The sequence below is a fragment of the Centruroides vittatus genome, unplaced genomic scaffold (genome assembly GCF_030686945.1).
Source record: "Centruroides vittatus isolate TY-2023 unplaced genomic scaffold, ASM3068694v2 contig_955, whole genome shotgun sequence".
NCBI lineage: Eukaryota > Metazoa > Arthropoda > Arachnida > Scorpiones > Buthidae > Centruroides > Centruroides vittatus.
The window spans coordinates 1,197,318-1,220,136 of NW_027122634.1; the positions used below are offsets into that span (position 1 = coordinate 1,197,318).

General features: G+C 26.4%; 2 long non-coding RNA genes across 2 annotated transcripts in view; one reads left to right on the top strand and one right to left on the bottom strand.

Moving 5' to 3' along the window:
- The window catches only part of LOC136985215 (uncharacterized), a 118,576-nt gene that overhangs the window by 46,624 nt on the left and 49,133 nt on the right, over nucleotides 1-22,819 (top strand). The gene's annotated exons all lie outside the window — the stretch shown is intronic.
- Nucleotides 120-22,819, bottom strand: LOC136985216 (uncharacterized). Its single transcript, XR_010882310.1, has 5 exons — nucleotides 22,651-22,819; nucleotides 17,769-17,928; nucleotides 11,641-11,684; nucleotides 9,164-9,303; nucleotides 120-141 (listed from the first exon to the last, which is right to left on the bottom strand). It is a non-coding gene; the product is annotated as an uncharacterized lncRNA (long non-coding RNA).

Sequence of the window (22,819 nt, forward strand, 5' to 3'; positions counted from 1 at the left end):
AGTGAGAACTGCGTATGAACCTAGATACAACACAAAACCGTAAAAGCATCGTGCCTGGGTGGGTGCGGGTGAACGCTCGGTCATTTCGTGGAATCTTTTAAATGTTCGGGCTGATGTAAGATGAGTAATCACACTTTTAATCTGAAAAAAAATTTAACATTAATAATAACAACAACAACAGAATATAAAAAAAAGGAAGTTAACTGAACATGTAGAAAATTCAGAAAATTTCATTTAAAATTCAAATTTAATCAATTATGTATTTTAAAATTCAATTTAATATCTAAACATTCCAAAAATAATTGGAATTTCACTTAAAAAAATATTATTTTTTAAAAATAATTTAATTTTTTTACATTTAAAATAAGCAGAATTTTTTGGTAATGGAAAGCAAATGTGATATAAAATGTTATCAGGATTTTAATTTGCACAGGTTATGATTATGCTTACTTAAGTACAAATTGTATTGAAAAAGAATATGTGTAGATTATATTGGACATCTGGTTAGACTAGTCTTTAAATTTCTTATGTCTAAGATTATTTTTACTATTGATTTTTATCTTCCTAATATAATTATAATTGAGTGAAGTTATGTAGACAGACCAAAGTTATCAAGCTTACATTCTTCTTTTAATTATTTATCTAGTGGATTGATCAGCTATGTAAAATATTTTATATAACATTAAAAAAATACATGCTTCATTAGTTAATTTAGTGATTGATTGCGAGCCAATTTTGTAAATACAATACAATCATAGTTGATAAATTTCAAATTTTTTTTTAATTATATCATTTTTGAAGTTTAAAAAAACTTCAAAATTCTAATTGTCTACATATTTTTATTTACTATTAAAAAATAGTATATAAAAATATTAAGTAAACAATCTGAAAATTAATTTAAATATATATTGACTTTATTCATTTTTTAAATAATAATAAGATTAAATATTTGAAAAAAATTTTTAGAATAATGTGTATTAAAGAAAGAAAAAAAGCTATATCTTGTTCACATATTCTTCATCTTGGCTTCTTTTTCTAATATTCATCTATAAACTGTTTAAAAAATTTCAATATATTAAAAACTGATTGAAGATATATCAAAATATGAATATATAAAAATTCCATTTTGATATTTTACCTTCATTTAAGATAAAAGAACCAAAATGGACAGAAATTTAATTATTAAAATGACTATTTTTTTTCATATTTAGTCTAATCATGGGAGAAAAATTATATCAGCTTATAACAAGCTAAAAAATCTATAGAGTGGAGAAGGCTAAAAACTGATTTAACTTTGATGCAACCTAGAGGCAAATTTTTTAAAAATCCACCCTGGGGTGACAAGTCATTGAAGTCAAAGCTCAAATTAGCTTCAGTTTTTTATATAAACAAATTATCGAGTGATAATTTGTAATATAAAAAGTTTGCTTTGATGAGACTTGATAAGAACTGTCATTACTTGTAAATGCATAAAAAATTTTTAATTAGACGTCAATGTTCCATCTGAATTCCCAATATGAGCCAAGCTAACCATATAAGATTAGTAATCCTATGCAAACTTAGTTTATATAGAATTTTAAATTATGATTGCTGATTAATTAAAAAAAATTTTTGATAACTTTTTTTATAAACAAACTTCATTGAAGTTTTAAATTAGAATTTAAAATAAAAATTACAGATAAATAATTGATGATAATAAAATAATAATCATTTCATGATGATATATTAGAAATTTTTATTTATTATTAATTTTTATTTTCTATATAGAGAATAAAGAAACAGTCTATTATAAGAAATAGATTTTATTGATTATAAGCTGGCTTATAAAATATATATTAACATTAAGTCTACATTGTTCATAAAAAAGAATGGAATATAAGAGGTCAATCAATATAATTCATTAGAAAAATGATGTAAAAACATTGATAAAATGATTAAGAAAATAATAGTGTCTTAATATTTTAAATAAAGGCAATAAAATTATTATAATTTATCATTTTTTCTACTAAATAGAAATGATTCGCTTTCAAAAACTCAACTGCTTTTATGTAAAACATATATACATTATTCAATTTAATTTAATAATGAACTGAATCAGTAAATTTCTAATATTAAATAAAAACAGTTTTATAATTTTATGGTAGGTTTTAGTTGGAAATAGATAACTAGAGCCATCTGTTACCAAATTTTGTTAATAAAAATTTTATTTTATTTTATTGAAATTTGTTATTTAGAAATTATTATTTATATTTAATTCAAGATAATGTAATATATTTTTCATTTTTTAAACTAAATATTAATATATTAAAGATCAATATTTTTATATTAATTAAATTTAACGTTATGAAATATAAATGAAAAAATGTATATATACATTATATATATATATATATATATATATATATATTTTTTTTTTCATTTCAACAAAAATATTTTAATTATAGAAAGTTAATATTTGATAAGAGATATTCCAATGTATTTATTGTTTAGTTAAAATAATTCATTCTCATCTTTTTTAATTACATATACCTGTATAGTGGTATATCTATAATTTTCATTAAATTAATACAGTTATCAGTTATTAAATAATAAATAATATAAATAATAAAAATATCTTATTTTCTTCACTTTATATAGAATATTAAAAAAATAGTTTTTAAAAGTTATTCAAATTTAATCATTAAATTTATGAGTTTTTTGATTTCACATACAATATTTTAAAAGAAATTCCTTAGTTTATATATTATAGTAGTAACATTGTATACAGAGCTTGAGACAGATGAGACGTGACCCAGATCACTGATGAATGTGGAGCTCCGCCCTTCTTCAAAGCCATAAAAATATATGAATAAATCAATAAAATAAATAAACAGATTTTTTTTCTCCAGTTATAAAAAAATAAATATCATATATGTGACTTTTGTATCATATTTTTTACATAAAAGACAAAATTTTGGGTTTTCCTTTGTATCTAAAACTCAAGTCAAGTATCATGCTGTCCACTATCTATCGGGGTTGAATATATATATACATTAGTTATACTAACTGTTTATATTATTGATATCACTTTGAATTAGAATAATTATGATTAGAATAGGATTAGAACAGAATTACAAATAGATACATACAATAATTATCTTATATATTATTAGGATGAAATTTTACAATTAGATTGCTTTGCTTTTATTTCACTTGTATTATGTATTAATATATTTCTTTAAAAGAATTAATGAAACAATATATTGTCTAGGTTACAAATGAAAAAACTAGATTTTTTTAAAGCATGAAAAATTTACAAAATTGAATTTGATGTAAATAACATATTTAAAAATAGTTTTATTTTTTCCATTTTTCTTTTTATGAAAATGAATTAAATAAAACAAGCATAATCTTTCTCACATGTATTTTCATTATTATGAAAATAGATATAAGAAAGAAGTCAATTTACATTGATCAATGAATTAAGATTAATATGCTGTGTATAAGTAGAGACGTTACATCTTTGACTAGATGAAAAATGATAAAATCTTTACACAAAACTTACACAGAACAATTTGATTTATTTAAAACAAATTAATTAAAACATGACTTACATTAAAAATTACATTTTTTTTTCATTAAATTTAAATATGTAGTAAGAGAATTTGTTCTGGCATTTATATAATGTAGATGACCTTTAAACAAATGACAACAGATCACTAAATGATTTTATTCTGTTAAATATCATAATCAAATTTTTGTCATGAAATAAATACTTTAAAGTACGATTTTATTTAATGCTGATTATTTAATTACTTATCAGATAATTTTAAAATAACAAATAAATGTAGTGCAGAAAGTTTAATAAAATTTAGTGTTTTTTTTATTAAAAGTATTAAATACAAAATAATATTAACAATTTTAAATTTAATTTATTTAAGAAAAATATGTGCAAATATCCATATATACAGTAAACAAGGATATTAATTCTTCACGCTTTTCACTGTCACTTGAATGACCTACTTCAGAAAAGAACAATAACATTAAATTAAAATGCAGTAATTGATTTGATATGGAACCGGACATGTAATCTAAAATCACTAGAGAATACATTGTGTCAGTTGTGCATCTGTCATATGTCTCCTAAAGGCGTTATTATTAAATAAAGCAAATTTACTATTAATAAAATGAGTAAGCACAAAACAAAGAATGAGATGTAAAATATAAAAGAAAAATTTTAATAATTTTATCATTTAGGGAAATATTTAATTTGTGGGATAAAATAAAAAAAATTAATATACAGAAATAACACCTGTATTGTGTCAAAAAGTATAAATACACAATATAAAAATATCTATGACTAATCACTAATTGCATGGCTCAAGAGAGTATGCAATTAATTTTGCAAAGTATATTAAGTATAATATATATCCTGTTACCATATTATTATCTTGAGAAAGACAGTCTTTTCTATTATGTAAAGGTAAAGAATTTTTATATAATTACTATCTGACAGAACTAGAAAATTATCACTTAAAACAATTTTATAAAAAAATGAATAAATAAAAAACAATTATGCCAAAAACTAATTATGATGATATTTACAAATGAATTAAAACTGTATAATTTGAATTATAATATTTTAGATATTTTAAATAAAACAACATAAAGATAGACTTTAGTTGTTTAATTTATTTAAAATTTATAAAGGAAAAATTTGAGTTTTTTGTTAAATCAGATGAAACAGTAGACAGTAGAATTATTTTACAATTACTGAAAACTAGGTTGAAGCGACTTTTGAAAATCTTAAATAAATAAAAACTATAATTAAAGAAATATGTTTAAAGTATTGTATTAGAAAGTCTAATTTAAATTATTTGTATATTCTATATCTTAACAGACTCATTATAGCATAACTTGTATATAACAAGCATTTTTCGGTTTAGAAAAATTGTCACTTTGCAAACATTATGCAAATCATGATGTAATATAATACCATTGCTTATAGTGATTGTAATTTTATAGAAATATAGTTATTTTGAAATAAAATTATAAACACTTTACAGATGATCTAAACTGTATAACATTTATTAAAGTTCTAATATACAACAATTTAGAGATGGTTTAAGTAATTAGTTCTATTTCAATTAAATAACATTGACTAACCTTTTCCATTTATACAGAGGAATATGACGTTTTACATATGACGTTTTAAAAATTTGGGGGAGTGTAGAAAATGAAATTTTGAACATTTTGATATAAGGAACCCATAGCCAGAAATGTCATATAAAGTTTCTACAGTGGTAGGAAGTGCTTGACTGTGCTTCACTTTGGTAGCTACCCTTCCGTCATGTTATTGTTCTTGACTTCTTCCTCTGGGGTTATATAATTTCCCTTGTGTACACAACACCTGTAGGAACAGTTCATGAGCTTACGGAGTGCATCTTTACAGCATTTAATATCATCAGAGGGGAGCATGGCATCTTACAGAGAGTCGGACAAAACATGATTCGTCGTTGCACACAATGTAACGAAGTTGGTGGTTGTCACATTGAACATTTACTCTAAAGTAGTGCAGCTACTAATTCGATGTACAATTTGATTGTATTCTACTGTTTTGTCAATAAAATTTATCATAAATACTGTATTCTGCTGTTTCATTCAGCATACTGACTGCAAAGTGCAAAGTAGTGTAGAAACTTTATATCACGTTTCTGGCTATGGGTTCCTTATATTAAAACATTCAAAATTTCATCCTCTACAATCCCCCAATTTTTTAAAAAGTCATTCTGATACACCCTGTATATGGTAAAGCTAATCTCTTATATGGAAAAATCTATATCAAAGTATTCAAACATTCTGAACAGGTTAATTATTGAGCTACAATGCTAGCTGAAATATATTCAGCCTCCATGAATGTAAGAGCCATGCAGTTCTGTTTTCTGGAGTACCATGCAGTTAGATTTCCAGCGTGAAAACCAATCATTCCACTCACACTTTTCTTAGTTTTTGTATCTCCTCCCCAGTCAGCATCACTCCATCTAAACCTTTCATAAAACAAAATGTAAGATGATGTCTCGTGCAACTTAAGTATCAAAGAATTCTTTTACCTGTCATCCACAACTGATCTGTTGGTCTGTCTAGATATCAACTAAGACGACAGACTATACACAATATCTGGCCTGCTTGTAACAGAAATATACTGTACATCAGACTGCACACCAATCTGCAAAATGGATTTTCTTCACTCAAATTGGATTCTGCTAAATGAAATTTCATTTCCTTTGGTGTGGCAACTTCACAACACTGTTCCATATTAAATTCACTTAAGATACGAGTAATTATTTGGACTGACTGATTTTTAATTCCTTTTCATCCTGATCAAACTTATTCCTAAGAACAATGAGACTTCTCCCAAATCTCTGACATTGAACTCTTTGTGCAGATCATTCATTAATTTGTCAATCTCTGCATCTTCACCTGTGACAATCACATCGTCAATGAAACTAGTAAAGTAGGCACTGTTACCTACATACAAACAGAAGTCATATTTTGACCTACAAAAACCTAACTTTTCCATTACTTCATTAAACTTGTCATTCCAACATTTTGGTGCATTTCTCAAGCCATACAATACTATATCCAATTTCAATGTCCTTTTTTGACATTTAAACCCTTCTGGTGTATTGATGTATACATCTTTTTCTAGATATCCATTTAGAAAGGCAGTTGGGAGTCTATCTGATGTAGCTTCAGTTATGCTGTACTACCACAGAAAGTAAAATTCTAAATGTAAATGTTCTACAGACTGGTGCATAGCAAAATTCTCCTTCTCCATAAAGTACTTGGAATAAAAAACAAATGAAAGGGTTCACCACAAACGTTTTTGAACTGCTGTGAGTTCTTCCTCAGGTGACTTCGTTAGAGACAACAGACTTGATAGGGACCTCATTTACATCAGATCGACCAAACGCTCCTTGGGGGTCAGGTTGCAGGAGCACATAGCGGACATTCAACATTAGAGAAACTCCACTGCCCTTGCCATTTACACCTCCAATGCTGACATCGCAGCGGTCTTTAATCAGGTGAAGCTAGTCTGCACTACATCACACATGGAACACCTAAAATGGCTTGAGGCCATTCACATTTATAAATTAACCCTTAATGACACGTGCATCAATTTTAAACATGAGTTAGTTTTGTCTGTAGCCTGGCAGACATTGATGGACTCCGAACTTTAATTGTTAAAATCTGGTAACCCTACAATTACGCATGCGTGACTCATGTTACACTTTTGAATATTTTTTCTCATATTTCATTAACCGATTGCTCCATCCCATCAGTAACTCCATTTTACACCTGAGGACGAACTCACAGCAGTTTGAAAACATTTGTGGTGAACCCTTTCATTTTTTTCGTCACACCAGATATAGGTTCTAGGAGTATGATTTATTTTTTAACACATCCTGGTGTTTTGTGTTGTTGTTGAGTACTTTGAACCCTCTTGCCACTAACCTGGCCTTTTTTGTTCCATCTCCATTAATTTTAAATATTCATTTTGAGTCTATAGCTATCTGGCTTTCTGGCAAATTTACAGGTGTCAACATTTGAAGTTTCTGATGAGAGTCTAATCCTTTCTCTATAGCTTTCCTCCATTCTGGGAACTTGCATGCTTCCTGGTATGTTTTAGGCCCTTCTGTTGATGATAAACAATATGCAGTATACAATTCAAAATCATTTAAATGGAAAGGTTTCTTAATGACAAAAGGGAAAATTCTAAAGTTAGAATTTTGTTCCTCCTGCTCACTGTTATTGTTTCCTAGTATTCTTCCATCATCATCTTGCTCTTCTCCTTTAATACTGGGTGTAATATAGTTGGGAATACCACCTATTTGTTTTGGTCTGGCTCTTTTGTTCCCTATATACTCCATACAGCTTTCATCAAATCATACATCTGATGATTTTACTATCATTTCTTCTGTTGGGATCCACAACCTGTAGCCACTACTACAGTATCCCATCATAACTGCTCTTGTTTATTTTATTTTGGCAGGATGTTGAACCATGCTCAACATCCAAATATTTTCAGCTTGCCGAGAGCATTCCATCCATGCCACAGAAATGATGGCATTTTCTTTCTCTGAAGAGTACTTGTTGGAGATCTATTTAGTTCCTAGGCTGAGCTCTTTAATGCCTCTCCCCATAACTCCTTTGGGATTTCTGAGTCAATGAGATTTGTGCGAGTCATATTTAATAAAGTCTTATTCATGTGTTCAGCCTTTCTTCCCATCTATGGGCTGTAACTCATAGTGTATTCCAATAGTATACCAATGTTTTGCAAATTGTTTAAAACTGTTTGAACTGAATTTGCCACCATTATCTAACCACAGTCTTTTCACAGAAGAACCATGTTAAGCTTTCATTTCTTGAATGTAATATATCAAGTTATCTTTTGCTTCACTCTTGTTCTTTACAATTTAACAATGACAAAATGTGAAAGTCATCTAAGATTACCTGAAAATACTTTTTACCACTCATAATTGGCCCACACATATCGCTATATACAAGATCACCTATGGCAGTAGTTTGTCTTTCATTATGGTAGAAAGGGACTTGAAAAGCCTTTCCTTCAATTTGAAACTGAGTTCAAGCTGTCACAGTGCATCCCTTCGTAAGTGACCAAGATGTCAATGCCACAAATTGTCTTCAGCTGCAGCATGACACTCTTTAATCATACTGTCCATCTTTTATTGTGTGTTCAACCCTTGTCCCTTGCATTATCAGATAATTTAAACCTATCTTTAACAGATTAAATTAATAATAATCATCCACATCAAGCTTAAAAAAATGAAAAATTTAAAATAATATAGTTGATGTAGGCAGTCCTACTAATACCAGGTCTATTTATAGGCCTGCACAATTTTTTCAGCTTGTCCCCTCATCTATAAATCTAGCCCCTCAATGATTTATTCTTGGCTTTAGAACTGCATCTTATCTATATATACATTGCTGTATACAACTCACAAATGTCTATGAATTTCAATCAGTATGTAACCTTTCATTGCTAAAAATTCAATTAATGATTGATGTTTCTGTAAAGAATGAAGAAGACCACTATTTATTTATGTTTAAACTTGACTATTATAAAATGATTCAACATAATGAACTTAAACTGCAAACATACAGATTAGACACTCAGCTACTAAATGGTTGTGGGCATATGTTTCCATCCTTAAATTTCATGGAATGCTATGATAGGAGACTTTATTTATCAATCAGCCAGCATAATATGCAAGGTATAAATTACAGCAAATAATTTTCATTCTATTCAAAAAACAAATCAAAATATTAATAAGGAAGAATTTATTTGTTAAATATTCATTTAGATTTAGGATAAATGTATTAACTAATTCTTTACTGAGAGCTTTGATGTGCTATATGCTCTTAGGATGGTTTAACTTTTTTCTATAAATTGGATGCACAGATAGTTTAAGTAAATAGTTTAACTTTATAGTTAAATCATTCATCTGATTATTTTATAAATAACATTCAAAATACTTTTTATCATAATATACAAATCGTAAGTTTATCAATGAAAATAATAAAATTAATAAAATATTTAAAATGTTACTTTTTATCTAGAGTTAAACAAAGTTTTCTATGTTTTGTTTGAGAAATGAATAGATTTAAAATATTTTTAACCAATAATTTTCATTAATTACTTATCTATAGGATAAACAATATGATACATTTAGGAAGAGCCTGGTTTGATCTCCTCAGCTAATTTTTCAGTCTGCTGATAATTTTGATCACTATCTTAGGAGTACTGTAAAAACATGGAAATTCAAATGTGTAAATCCTGACCTGTTGTCCTTAGAGAAAAATCTAGTTTTCACAATTGGTACAAGGATAAATGCTGTGATAAATAAAAAGACTTACTATAATATTTATAAGTTAAACATTACTTGCTTTCCTTATTACTTCAGGTACATTTAAATAAGCTTCAGTTAAGATTTAAGAATCAAACAGTTTTGTTTTTAAACCAAATGATATTGTATGTAGTGGATCAGAGAATTCACTGGTATATTTAATTCTTTTTTGTAAAAATTTTTTATTTCAAAGGAAAAAATGTTATAAGTTAATTCTGTTAATCTATCTAATAAAATCTTATCTTATCATACTAAATTATCACTAAAATTGATTCATCTACATAATAATTTTATAAAATATATACCATATTTACTCACATATAAGACGATCTCGTATATAGGACGAGGTGTGATTTTAAAGACCAAAATAAAGAAAATTAGATTTATTAATACAATTCTAACTTTATTTCATTTAATCACAAATAAAATATCAAATGCAAGTAAATGCACACATTGTCCTGCAAAAATTACTAGCATTTTAAACTTTAAGGAAAAATCTTGTAAAATAGACAGCATAATTTGTTCATATAAAGTTGGACAATTGTGAACCTTTTTTGCCAATTCTTAACAGTCAAATTCACTCTTCATCGATTAAACTTATCAGTTTCTCTGAATTCTGATTTCCAAATAATCATCTGTTTTCACATGGGAATGAATTAAAATTTATATCGGGCTCCCGTGTAATTTTGGAATTCGATTCAAAAGCTTTGCTTATCTTATTGCTATTCATCTTTACTCCTGACAATACACAAGAATGATTCAAACAACCCAGATAAAATACTTTTGTTTTTAAACACCAGAAGGTGAGAATCCGGTAAAAAATGTGAATACACAGTTCACAAAAATTATTGCAAAAACACTAGAAATCCTTCACTCGTGCATATAGGATGACCTAGGTTTTTGAAGCAGTGAAAAATGAATAAAAACCTTGTCTTATATGTGAGTAGATATGGTATATTCAAGCAATTATGTTAATTTAAAAATTTATTTTTCTTCAAGTTTGTTTATTGTTTAACAGAAGATCTAAAATATAATTTTGATTGATGAATTACTCAACACTGCTTTGTGTACTTTGATGTACAGTGAAACCTACCTGTGTAAGATGACCACTTTGAGCTGATCCTTCAATAGTCACATTAGCAGGTTTCATTGTAATTTTGACTTAAAATTTTGATTTTATGTAACCCAACAACATAAGTAGCGTATATGGTTTAATACAAAACTGGACTTGAAATTACTTATCTGAATTAAATACAACAGTTGCTTTTATTTTAATTTACAGTTTGACAGTTCAATTTAGAGTTTGAAGATTTCGTTTAGATGAAGTTGAGAAATTGTAACGTGAAACTGTTTAGATTAAATTAGAAGTTTTTCTCTTATTGACAATTGATTAGAGAAACCTCCTTTTTCAAGTAGTTAGTTTACTAATTGTAATATTGTAAATGAAACTTCAATCTAAAGAAGATTATATATATATATATGTATGTTCAAACAACAGAATCAAATATCTGGCTAAAAATTAGCATTAAACATCATATGCATTCTGTACATATGACTAGAATAACAAATAAATAATCAAATAAAATTTATTTGTTTATTTTACTTAAAATTAAACATTAAAAATTTATGTAATGGTTTTAATCTTTAAAGAAATAATCTTTGTAAAAATAGGTATTACATAACAAATGAAATGAAATGAAATGAAAGAACAATAAGAATAAAATTTACTTACTGGAATAAAATGAACAAAAGTACAAATTCTTTGGATATTTTTCTCTAATAAAAATTTAAAAAAGAATATAGAATGCAAAATCACAGTATTTTTTTAACTAAAAATCATTAAGATTTTAAAAAGAAATAAAATGAAGTATTTTTAGACATAATATATTGATAAACAATAAAGAATATAATGATAGAAATATATACCAAACAATGTAAAAATAATGAAATAAAAAAATAATTTTAGAAATATTTGTACATTTATAAATTTTAAACATAAACATAATGGAGTCTTTATGATTAATTCATAAGAATTCCATTATATTCTATTAATCTTTTATTTTACATTTTCAAAAATAAAGGAAAATATTTCACTAAAAATGAACTAGCTGCTAAGTTCAATGTATTTTCAAACTATTAAATCAGATTTTTGATAAACAAGAAGATTTGAGTTAAAATTGAAAATTTTAGATCTTATTTTTTAATGTTTCTTTTTATTATAGCAATGCCACAATTACTTGTTAAATAAAAGTATTTTTTTAAATATCAATAATTAAACATCAATGTTTGAAGAGAAATCTTAATCTACAACCTAGAAAACAAGAACTAACATCTTAAGAATCTGACATTTTGCTTAATCAATCAGAAGTTTTTATGTATGTGAAAGTTACAGTCTATTGTCTGATTAGACTGAAGACATAAATCAAGTTCTTTTAAAATCTCTGAAATTTGATAGCTAAAATAAAAATAAAAATTCTTTTGCAGTTTGCCAAACTATTTAAACTGGTAAAAGAGCAGATGTTAAAGAATTAATGTAATTAACCTTTTACCATGATTCAGTGTGTTCATGTAATTGGAATCCTAAATTTATTGGATTTATCTTGAAATATAGACCTCTGTATCTGTGAAGTAGATACAATATTTCTCTACAATTATTCTGGATACAATGTGCTTTTAACCTGAAGCAGACCTCAAGTGAGGCCGAAAACGTTTGTTTTGTGGAGAGTAAAAAAGTACCGGATATAAAGGTTCAAAAAGTGAGTAAATATTTCTCTTTTACTACAATAGAAATTAGAATTAAAAGAGTTTCTAGAAAATCTGTTAAGGTTTTTAGACTAAGCAAACAGATTATAATTTTATTAATTGACAAGAAGATCAATTAATTAGTAAAAATTTAAATTTTTTTAAATTTTATATTTTTAGATTAGTTTCCTTTATTAAAAATCTTACATTTTATTATATAATTTAACTTAATTTAATGTATTTTTCCACCAATTCCTTCAAATCTTCATAAACCACATTGTTAATGTGGTTATTTAATGTCTTTTAATTTTGCAAATTTTTGGCATCTAGGCATCAAAAGCTTGATCCCTAGATGAATTTTCACCTCAAATAATGTTTATGGAAAGCAGAAATGTAGTGTATTTCATGTACAATGGGCAGAAAAATTATAAAAATACAATGAATTATTGAAATCATTTTGTTGCATTATCATAGCATGAAGACACATTCTATATTTTTTGCACCTTGGCAGCCATTGCTGGAATCAGAGATTGGCATAGCAAATAGAGTAAAGTGATGTCATATCAATTTTTGAAGTCCACTACAGATTTTATGGTCTGGATACAATGTGGCTGTCCACCAATTTTTTTATATATAATTGTATTGTATATAGAATAAGAACTCCTTTAATTTTTAACCCTTCCCCGTCACGTGACAGGATCTTTACTATTCGTGGGTCCTGATTGGCTGATTTACAAAGGGACAGAAAGGGGGTCCTGCCCAAAGTGACCGTTAGACATGAGGTGAGGAGAAAGGACACTTTTTGGGTTTGCCACCAAGAAGAGAGGTCAAGCGGAGTGACCAGAGGACCGTGTGTAAGGCTGAGGGCAAAAGAGAGAAAGTGACAGCATAAACCAAGTAGGAACAGAGACAAGAAAATAATTGAGATAGCTGTTCCAGAGAGGTCCAAGGAACTGCCTCAACACAAGTTTATTAATAGCTGCTTTGTACTCCTCTGGATGCAAACGGATTGTAAATTCACCGTGCACAAAGTGATCACTATCGATATTCACACAGTTCAGGACCCACAGATCTAGCTACTGGTAGATTTTATAACTATCCTTCCTTTTCCTCTTTCTAGTAGTAATAGTATTAGGTTAAGTTTAATTATAAGTATCAGTTTTAATCGGGATTATTTGTATGTATTAAATTTGTCGCGGGAAGATCGAATGAGAGAGGAAATGCTATAAATGTATCTGTATGTAATTGTCTCTGTGACAGGCATTCCATTCTCTGTCAACTCATTCATCTAATAAAGCAATTTGATCATTATTTGCTTTGTTGTCTTATCAAGTGCTTTACATGCACACTTTCACAACAGTATTCATATGCAGCTACAAACACAGACATTATGACAAGTACAAAACATAAAAGAAAGTATTTAATTCACAATAGTGGTGATTATATTGATGAAGATGCATTTCTTTATGTTTTAAATTTAGAAACTGCAGTGATGAAAACATATTAAATCTTCAACAGGAGGATTTAATATGTTTTCATCACTGGTTTTTATAGATTTTACATTCCATTTATCAATGGAATGTAAAATCTGTTTAATCAATTAATTATTGATGAAAATCTTCATCAATAATTAATTGATTAAATAAATGACAGATTTTATCTTAAATTTCCAAAAACAAATTTCTTTCTTCAAAACAAGTTTTAGATCTTAAAATTATTTTCTATCAGAATTTAAGTAAATTTTGTTTATTTTTTAATTAGTTTCATTTTGTTTAAATATCTCAATAATTCTTTTGTTTTATACAAAGCTACAAAAAAAAAAAACCAAATAACCAACAGAAAAAAATTGGGAAGTGCTAATATTTTCGAATGTATTGAACAGGCATCCTCAGGCTAACTAATCCTGTAACTGCTGAAACAATGAGGAATTGCCATACATGTGTGAAAAAGGGGGCTGATGTAAGAAGGAGAGTGAGAGGGAGAGAGGAAAATAAATTTACAGTTAGAAGAAAGACTTCCATGCTATCAGGAAGGCATCTACATCATAAAAGTTAATAGCAATATTTTAGTGGGCAGCCTTATAAATTTCTACTCATTCTAGATGTCTGAGAAACAGTGGTGTAGCGAGGAGGGGGCAAGGAGTGTATCATGCTCCGGACGCCACTTGCAGAGGGGCGCCCAAATGGTCTCCAAGACAAACTGTGTTTCTGGAGATGGAGGGGGTGCCAATAAAGTGTTGTGCCCCGGGCGCCAGTTATGTTCGCTACGCCACTGCTGAGAAAGGGTTGCTGGGAAGAGCTACATATGAGGCGTGCAAGGTCAAAATGGGTGGTTTAAGCCATTTTATCTTTTGCTTTATTTGAAACTTTTCATTATAATTATTTGTTTTACTCCAAAGCTTTGGAAAAATAATCATCATAAATTTTTTTCTAGTTTTACTTACTTTGCAAACTACAATAATAATTTCTGGAGTCCTATGAAATTATATTTCTTAATCCAAAAATTTTAGATATAAAGTTTATTTTCCAGGTTGAATAGCCAAGAAAATAATGTAGTAAATGTAGCAATGCAATGTTACAGTTGCTTTAAATTTTCTGTAAAAATAAATACTTATATGAATGTGTACATTTTTTGTGAGTTTTATAAACCACGACAAAACAAGATTATAAATATTTTTAAAAAAATCTAATTGTTTCAATATTTGTTATTTTAAAATTTCTCTTATCAAAAACAATATAATTTAAAGCTTATCATTAGTGCTTTATTACAATATGCTCAGTATCATAAAGCATGTATTAAAATTCAAATATTTTAATAAATATAACAAATTATTAATAAATATCTTAACATTTATTTTCATCATAGTTTTGTTCTGCATCATATTGTTATGAAGCATGATTATGAATATTTATTAATTATGAATTAATCTTTTATGTTCTTTAATTCATAATAAGCAAGCAAAATTTCTAAACTTCTATTTAATAAATTTACAAAAAAAATTTGTTTATTTACAAAAAATTTAATAAATTCATATTTAGAAAAAAAATGAGAATAATTATTTTACCTTTGATAATTTATGAGAAATAAAATAAAGTTTGTTAAAATTTCTGAAGTTTGCTTTTAGATACAGAATAATGTAATAATGTGTCTAGATAAAAGAATTGGCTTCTCTCCAAATTTAAATTATTTTCAGAAATAAAACAAATTCCAACATAGATCAAGTTTCTACTGCAAAATTAATTTAAAATGAAAACATTCCAAAAGAAAGAAGAAATTCTTAAAATATTTCAGTAATTATACTTATTACCTAATAATTATTTTTACAATAGTATAAATTTTTAATTAGATTTTATGACAATTGTGCATTTCAATACAAAAATACATTTCGGCAGAAATCTAACCAAATATACGAATATGTATGCTCAAACATCCTCTATCTTTACTCAGTCAGTATACATATCATATGTACAGAGTCAAGTTAAAACATGATTGTAAACATCATTTTAATCTATTTCTAACAAAAATAAATAATATTTGATTAACAAAAATAAGTCTGAAAGACTTAGTTCTGTTTATTAAAAATAAATGCTCAACATATAAAATTCCACAGAAAGTATTTTAACATTACTGATCAGTGTTTCTTTATAAATAATTTCTAATTTATATTAATATAGCACTACTTTTTAGGAAAAATAATATTTTTTTTACTCTGTAGAATAAAAGCTGTATTATTGAATATTTACAATGTCTTCAGAAATTCTTTCCATCTTCCAAAACTTTAAAATGTACACAAATCTGTCTTTTATATGGTTTAGAGATAATTAATTTCTTTTAAATTTGAATAAAAATATTTGATAGATATATGCAATAGTTTTTATAACTTTTTTAATGTTACAAAAATTAAATTTACAAAAACTAAAGTCACATTTTCATTTTTAAGAGTTTCAACTATGTCTAAACAATACTCAGCTATACATGCACAAAATATCAAATAACAGCAGATATATTTAAACTCGTGCATCTTTTTCACACAGCTGTTTTTAAAATAAACACTTAACTAATGGATTAAAATTTTCTTTAAGAATTTATTACTATCTTTAAAATATTTTTTCAAAATCCTGATCTATGAGTATGTAGCCATATGATACAATGTTTCATTTAAACAATTTTTTAATATAAAAAAAATTATTACAATTAATGATTCTGAAATGATAATTTTAAGAGTAATTTTCTATAATTTTAACTAATTAGGCCTATAAAAATATCTTAAAATATTTCTTTATTTAAAAAAAATCATGTATTTTAGCAAATATTCTTTTATATGAAATATTTAATAAAATTAAAACAGTTATAAATTAATACTAATCAGTTTAACAACAGAAATATAAAAAAGTTTGATGAAAGTTTATTAGGCAATCAAAGAATAAATTCTAATATGATTTAGTGTGATATATTTATTGATTAGAATGAGTTAATATATAATGGTGACAGTTAATACCCAAATATGCTATTTCTGAGAAAAACAATTTATTTAATAAAATAATAAACTATTGTAAAATATCAATGTTTATTGATTTTTATATTAAATTATTCTATGCTTGTTATCTGTTTTAAGCAGGATTATTATATGATTTATTATTATTAATTTGATAATTTGTTAACAAATAACTTTTATCTTGTACAATTTTAAATCAAATTAAATTTACTAAAAGGTAGTTTAGTTGTATTAAAACTGTCAATTAAAAAAATAAAATTTTAAAGAAAAAATTAGAACACTATGACCGTGTAATGCAAAACCAATTAGTATAAACTTAATAATTACTCACATTCTTTATAAAAACCTTACATAAACACTAACTGTATACATAATGATAAATCAGTTTTTTAATTATGAAGTTTTTTATATATAAAATATATAGATAAGTTAAAGTATAACTATGTACTGTACATAATCTTAAATGATCAGCAGATGATAATTCGAGATTGTTTGTGTAATTTGTGTAATCATATTTTAACTTGTTTAAATTCTGTATTTTCACAAAGTTATATTAAAACTTCTAACCAATTTATTCATTTTTTTTTTTTTAATTTTTAATAAAATTGAGAATATTGGCTTACTTGATTTAAAATTATATTATAAAATATGTTTCTCAGCAAAAATATAATATTGTTTAATCATGATACTTTAGAAATCTGAGGCAATGTAATTTAAAAACTATAGGGATATATTCATTTCCTCTTTTATTCTTTCTTTTCTACTTCAAAAGATGGGTATACTCTGAAAGAAAAAAAACTGTATTACAATAAAATAAATTTACAATGTGTAACTTAAATAACAATATAAAATTTTAATTAATTAATCAAATGGTAATTAGTTTTTATCTAAATTTGCTGTTTGATTAATAAATGACTTACATTCAAAAATGTGGAAAAGTATTCTTATGTTCTGATAAAAAAAATTAAGTAAAATTTTTATTTCCCAGCTCTGTTATATATCTGTATAACAGAGGGCAAGTATGGCAATCAGTTAAAAAAATGATCCAAGATTTTTACATTGTTGGACTTGGGACCTTGAAATGTCAAGAAATTGATTTGTTGTGAAACCATGTTGTATTGTCTTAGAAGTGTTGAACACAAGATCGTGTTAATAACAATCACATGGCTTTTTCCACCTTTATTTAGTTGATCTATGTCAAGAAATGCAAAAACTTCAGGAGTTTTTCTGTATGTATAGATGTGTGTATGAGGGGGAAACAATTTTGTTCATCCACTTTGAAGCTTAATAACTTAATAACTCCCATGTCTTTTGTCAACAATTTCTGAAATTTTGCAGGGAGGTTTGTGTATTAGGAGATTAATGCTATTAAATCTTGGTGGTTACAGGTCAAAGGGATTGGGAAATAGAGGAGGATCATGTGTCCTATCTCAAGTAGGATTGAACTTAATGAAAATTTTACTTGTTATTAGTATTTATAATATTTTATAAAACTCATCTCTATCCTCAAAATTAACCTTTTTGTCATTTTATAATAATTAATTATGTAAAAAGTTTTTAATAAAATATCATAACGGATGACATCACATGCATCCAGAGATAAACCTTGCTACAGAAGACTTTCTTCCCATACCATTGATAAGTGACTAGCAAAGGCAAATTTACATGCCTAGTAAATGATATGCATTCTGCCATTAACATTCCAATGTCATTGACTTCAGTTTCAGTGGTGTTATGATAAAAAAGCCTGTTATAGACTGGCAGCATATCATCTTTGACAATAAATCCCAGTTCTGTTTGGGAATGAACAACCACCATGATAGTGTATAGAAATATCACTGGTAACCCCACCTTTACTCTTTAGCTACTTTAGCAGTACACTTCTTCCACTCTTGGTGTGCTGGTCTGGAAGTCATCTTGTATGACTTGTAGTAGTGGTATGAAAAACATTGACAGCACTGTAGTATGTTCAAGAAATCCTGCACCCTCACATTACCTTTTATGACAAGGCTGCAGTCATTTTCCAGAAAGATAATGCTTGACCACACAATTAGTTACCAAAGAATGTCTCTTGTCACATTTCCACACTTCCTTAGCCTGCCTGTTCTTCAGATTTGTTGCCTATCAAGTATTTATGAGACCAGATGGTATTCTAACTTCAGCCATCTATAAGTATGACAGATCCAGAGCAGCAGTTGCAATAGATGTGAGCAAATCTGTTGCAGCAGATTATATAGTGGCTGTATGTTTCCAAGCCCAACCACAATGCAGCATGTACCCAAGCAAGAGGAGGTCCTACAAGTTACTAAAGGTCTCTTTAAATTGTACTGTTGTTCCATAGGAAACTGTCCTTTTGCTATGAAATTGTAATCACTTATTACCCATCATTATGTTTACACTAATGAAGTTTTATTTGATTCCAGCAAATCCTTCTTGGTGCATAACTTTTTTTGATCAATGAGTGTGTCATTATTTTTATATATGTAAATATTGATATATCTATTTAGCTTAATTTATAAATGTAATATTAAACTAATCAATGAATATATTAACATATCAAAAGCATTGTTGTCAGGCTGGAATTTTCAAAAATTGTAGACCTATAAATTCCTACCAGCATCCATCTGTCTGTCCTTCCTTGTTCAAGAATGGAGTTAGATAGATGGAAGTCAAGACCAGATATGGAAAGCTTAGGGACAGGAGGTCCCAATTAACTACATACAAACTTCCAGTTTGAACCAGAAGTCATTCATGTTATTTCAATTCAAAAATTTTCTCTTGAACGAAGATAGACTAAGAGTTAGATCAACATGACTCCATAGTTAACAGGAAAAATATGATGTACAGGAGCAAGACACTACTAACATTGACAGCATTGTGATGATGTCACAATAAATAATTGCTCATTATTATCAGTATTATTATTATTTCATAAATTCACTACATTAAAAGTCAAAATGTATTAAATGATAGAAATGTAACCAATTTAAAAATACATACATTGCAATTAATTCTAAAAAGATTGTATTCATTAATTATTCTCTTATTCAAACATTGAAAGTGTTGGTAAATACAATATGAAATATGAATTTCACTTTATAGGAAAACCATGTTATAATATCAATACATAAGTATAAACTTTTCAGAGTAAAAGTGAATAAAAGATACAGAAAAAGAAAAAAAAACGATTTTTAAAAATGAACAAACAAATTCCTATAAAGAAAGCTTTAAGTTTATTTATTTCTTTTTTTAATTATCTATAATGAAAGTGTAATTACAATTAACCAAATATTGTTCAGAAGTACTCAGCAAAGATAAATTACAAGCTTACTACAACACCTGTGCATTTTCTGAGAAAATTTTTTTTTATTAACAAATGTTTTCAGTCTACTCCCATAGGCCATCAAGTTTTTACATCTGTTTTTAGAAAATGTTCCACAAATAAAACATGCCATTTAAATTTTAACTTTTGAAGTATTCTAAATAAAAATTTAAAGTTAAACAAATTAAATTAATAAATTATGAAAAATATAAGGTTAACAAAATACAAATAAAAATGAAATTAAGAAAAATATAAAATATAACACAAAAGCCAAATATAATTATAGGGGGACACATAATTCAGAGGTTTTTATGTAATACAATTTTAGCAGCAATGTCACAGGTGGAAGGAAGTTATAAAGTGGGATGAAACAAATGTTATTAAAAAAGGTACCTTCTCCAACCATCGCTATGAATATGAAAAAATAGATATATACAAAAGAAAGGTAAAAAAGCAGTGCCTAAACACAAGGGATGCAAATGCATTATCTTCAGCTCAGAAATAAATCATTGAAAAAAGATTAGGATATAAAAACCCCTAAATTATGTGTACTTTCTATGGGAAACTGGCCCCTATTTAAGCATTACAAACCTGAAGAAAACCAGAAAACTCCATGTGGTTAGACTGTTGGCAAGATCCCAGAACCAACTACCAGTGTTCAGTGGCTTCATGCACTTGGCTGCTGATGGGCTCTACTAATAATTTGATTAAAATTTAATGCATATATTTTTGTAAATTTATTACATTAAGTTTGTCTGGTCTGTAACTATATTATTTTTAAAATTACTAAAATTTTTCAATAATTTAATATTAGTGCTTCATATAATATGTTTTGTTTATATTTGAATATTAATTTTTATATTTAATACATATAGGCATATTTCACTTCTGTCAATATTTTCACAAGTTATACAGTTTGTTATGATTTTATTGATTAAATAAATATGCAATTATTATTAAAATGAAGAAAAATATTAGTTAATAGTTTTTATTTATGTAATTCTCCTTAAATGTCAATCCAAACTGGATTTCAAAATCAAAATATCTTGCAATTATTTATTGAAAAAATTTATATATGGTCTTTGTAAATTTCAAAACATTAAAAATATAATTTTGTCTGTACTCAAGTGCTTTCTGTTACAAAAAGTTCTATATATTTTTATTATTCTTTTATAGTTAATTTTTACAAAAATAGAGAATTTAAAGATCATTTCTTGAAATAAAATATTTAACAGAATCATACTATGAAGAGTTACTTGATATAGACTGAAAATAATCTTTATCATATGTTAGTAATTTCTAATCATATTACTCATGCAGTTATATGTAATGTAAATGATGAAATACTTATCAAAAAATCTTTTTTTTTCCCCTGGAAGTATTTTCTTATTTTTCATAGGCTATTTTAGATATGTATAATTATCAATTTTGTGTAATTGATGATGATTTGATTTAATCAAACCTAAATTCACAAATTAAGAATGTGTTACTTCTCTAATTTTTGATGAAATTAAATGTTTGATTACAAATTTTTTCCAGAATTCTTAACTTCTGTACAGAAGTTAAGAATTCTGGAAAAATGTATGGAATTTACATTTGCTGTTATGGCAATAAATGGGAACAATCTGAAGCTGTGTAAGATAATGCAATATCATTTGTTAGTTGAATGTAAATATTATGTTCATTAAAGAGATTTTTCAGCAGAAATAGCTATTAGAAAATCAAAAACATATTGTCTTTTAAATAAAAAAAAATTAAAACTTATCTGATATAGATTTTGAGTAACCTAATTATTAACTTAGTAAATTGTTTGTTTTGTTAAAAGCACCATATCTATTGAAGATCTAATTAAACAATTCCCTGCAGTATACCTTCTTTTATCATTAGAAGAGTGAGACTATGATACTAATTTAATTAAATACAACCATAAATTATGTTTAATTAAATTTATTCTTTAGAACGTTTCAGTATACATTCCTGACTACACAAACTAAAATCTTATATTTAAAAACCTTTAGAATTAACTTTAATTTAACAAAATTCTGTTAATATTCACATAAAAGACTTCTATAATTACTACATATTAATTTATTGATTGATTTTATTTAAAAATTCATTATAGAATTCATAAACGAGTAAAATAAACACACAAATTTCGGGTATAAAAATAAAAAATCTATTACCTATAGTTTCTAACCATAACAACTAACGCCATCTGTCCATTTAAGATGTTTCGAAAAAATTAAGTTTAAAATAAATATTTAAACGAGAATAAGATAATAATATTAAATTAAATTCAATTTAAAATACTTCATAAAGTTTAATAAGAATAATTTATATATTTTATAAAAT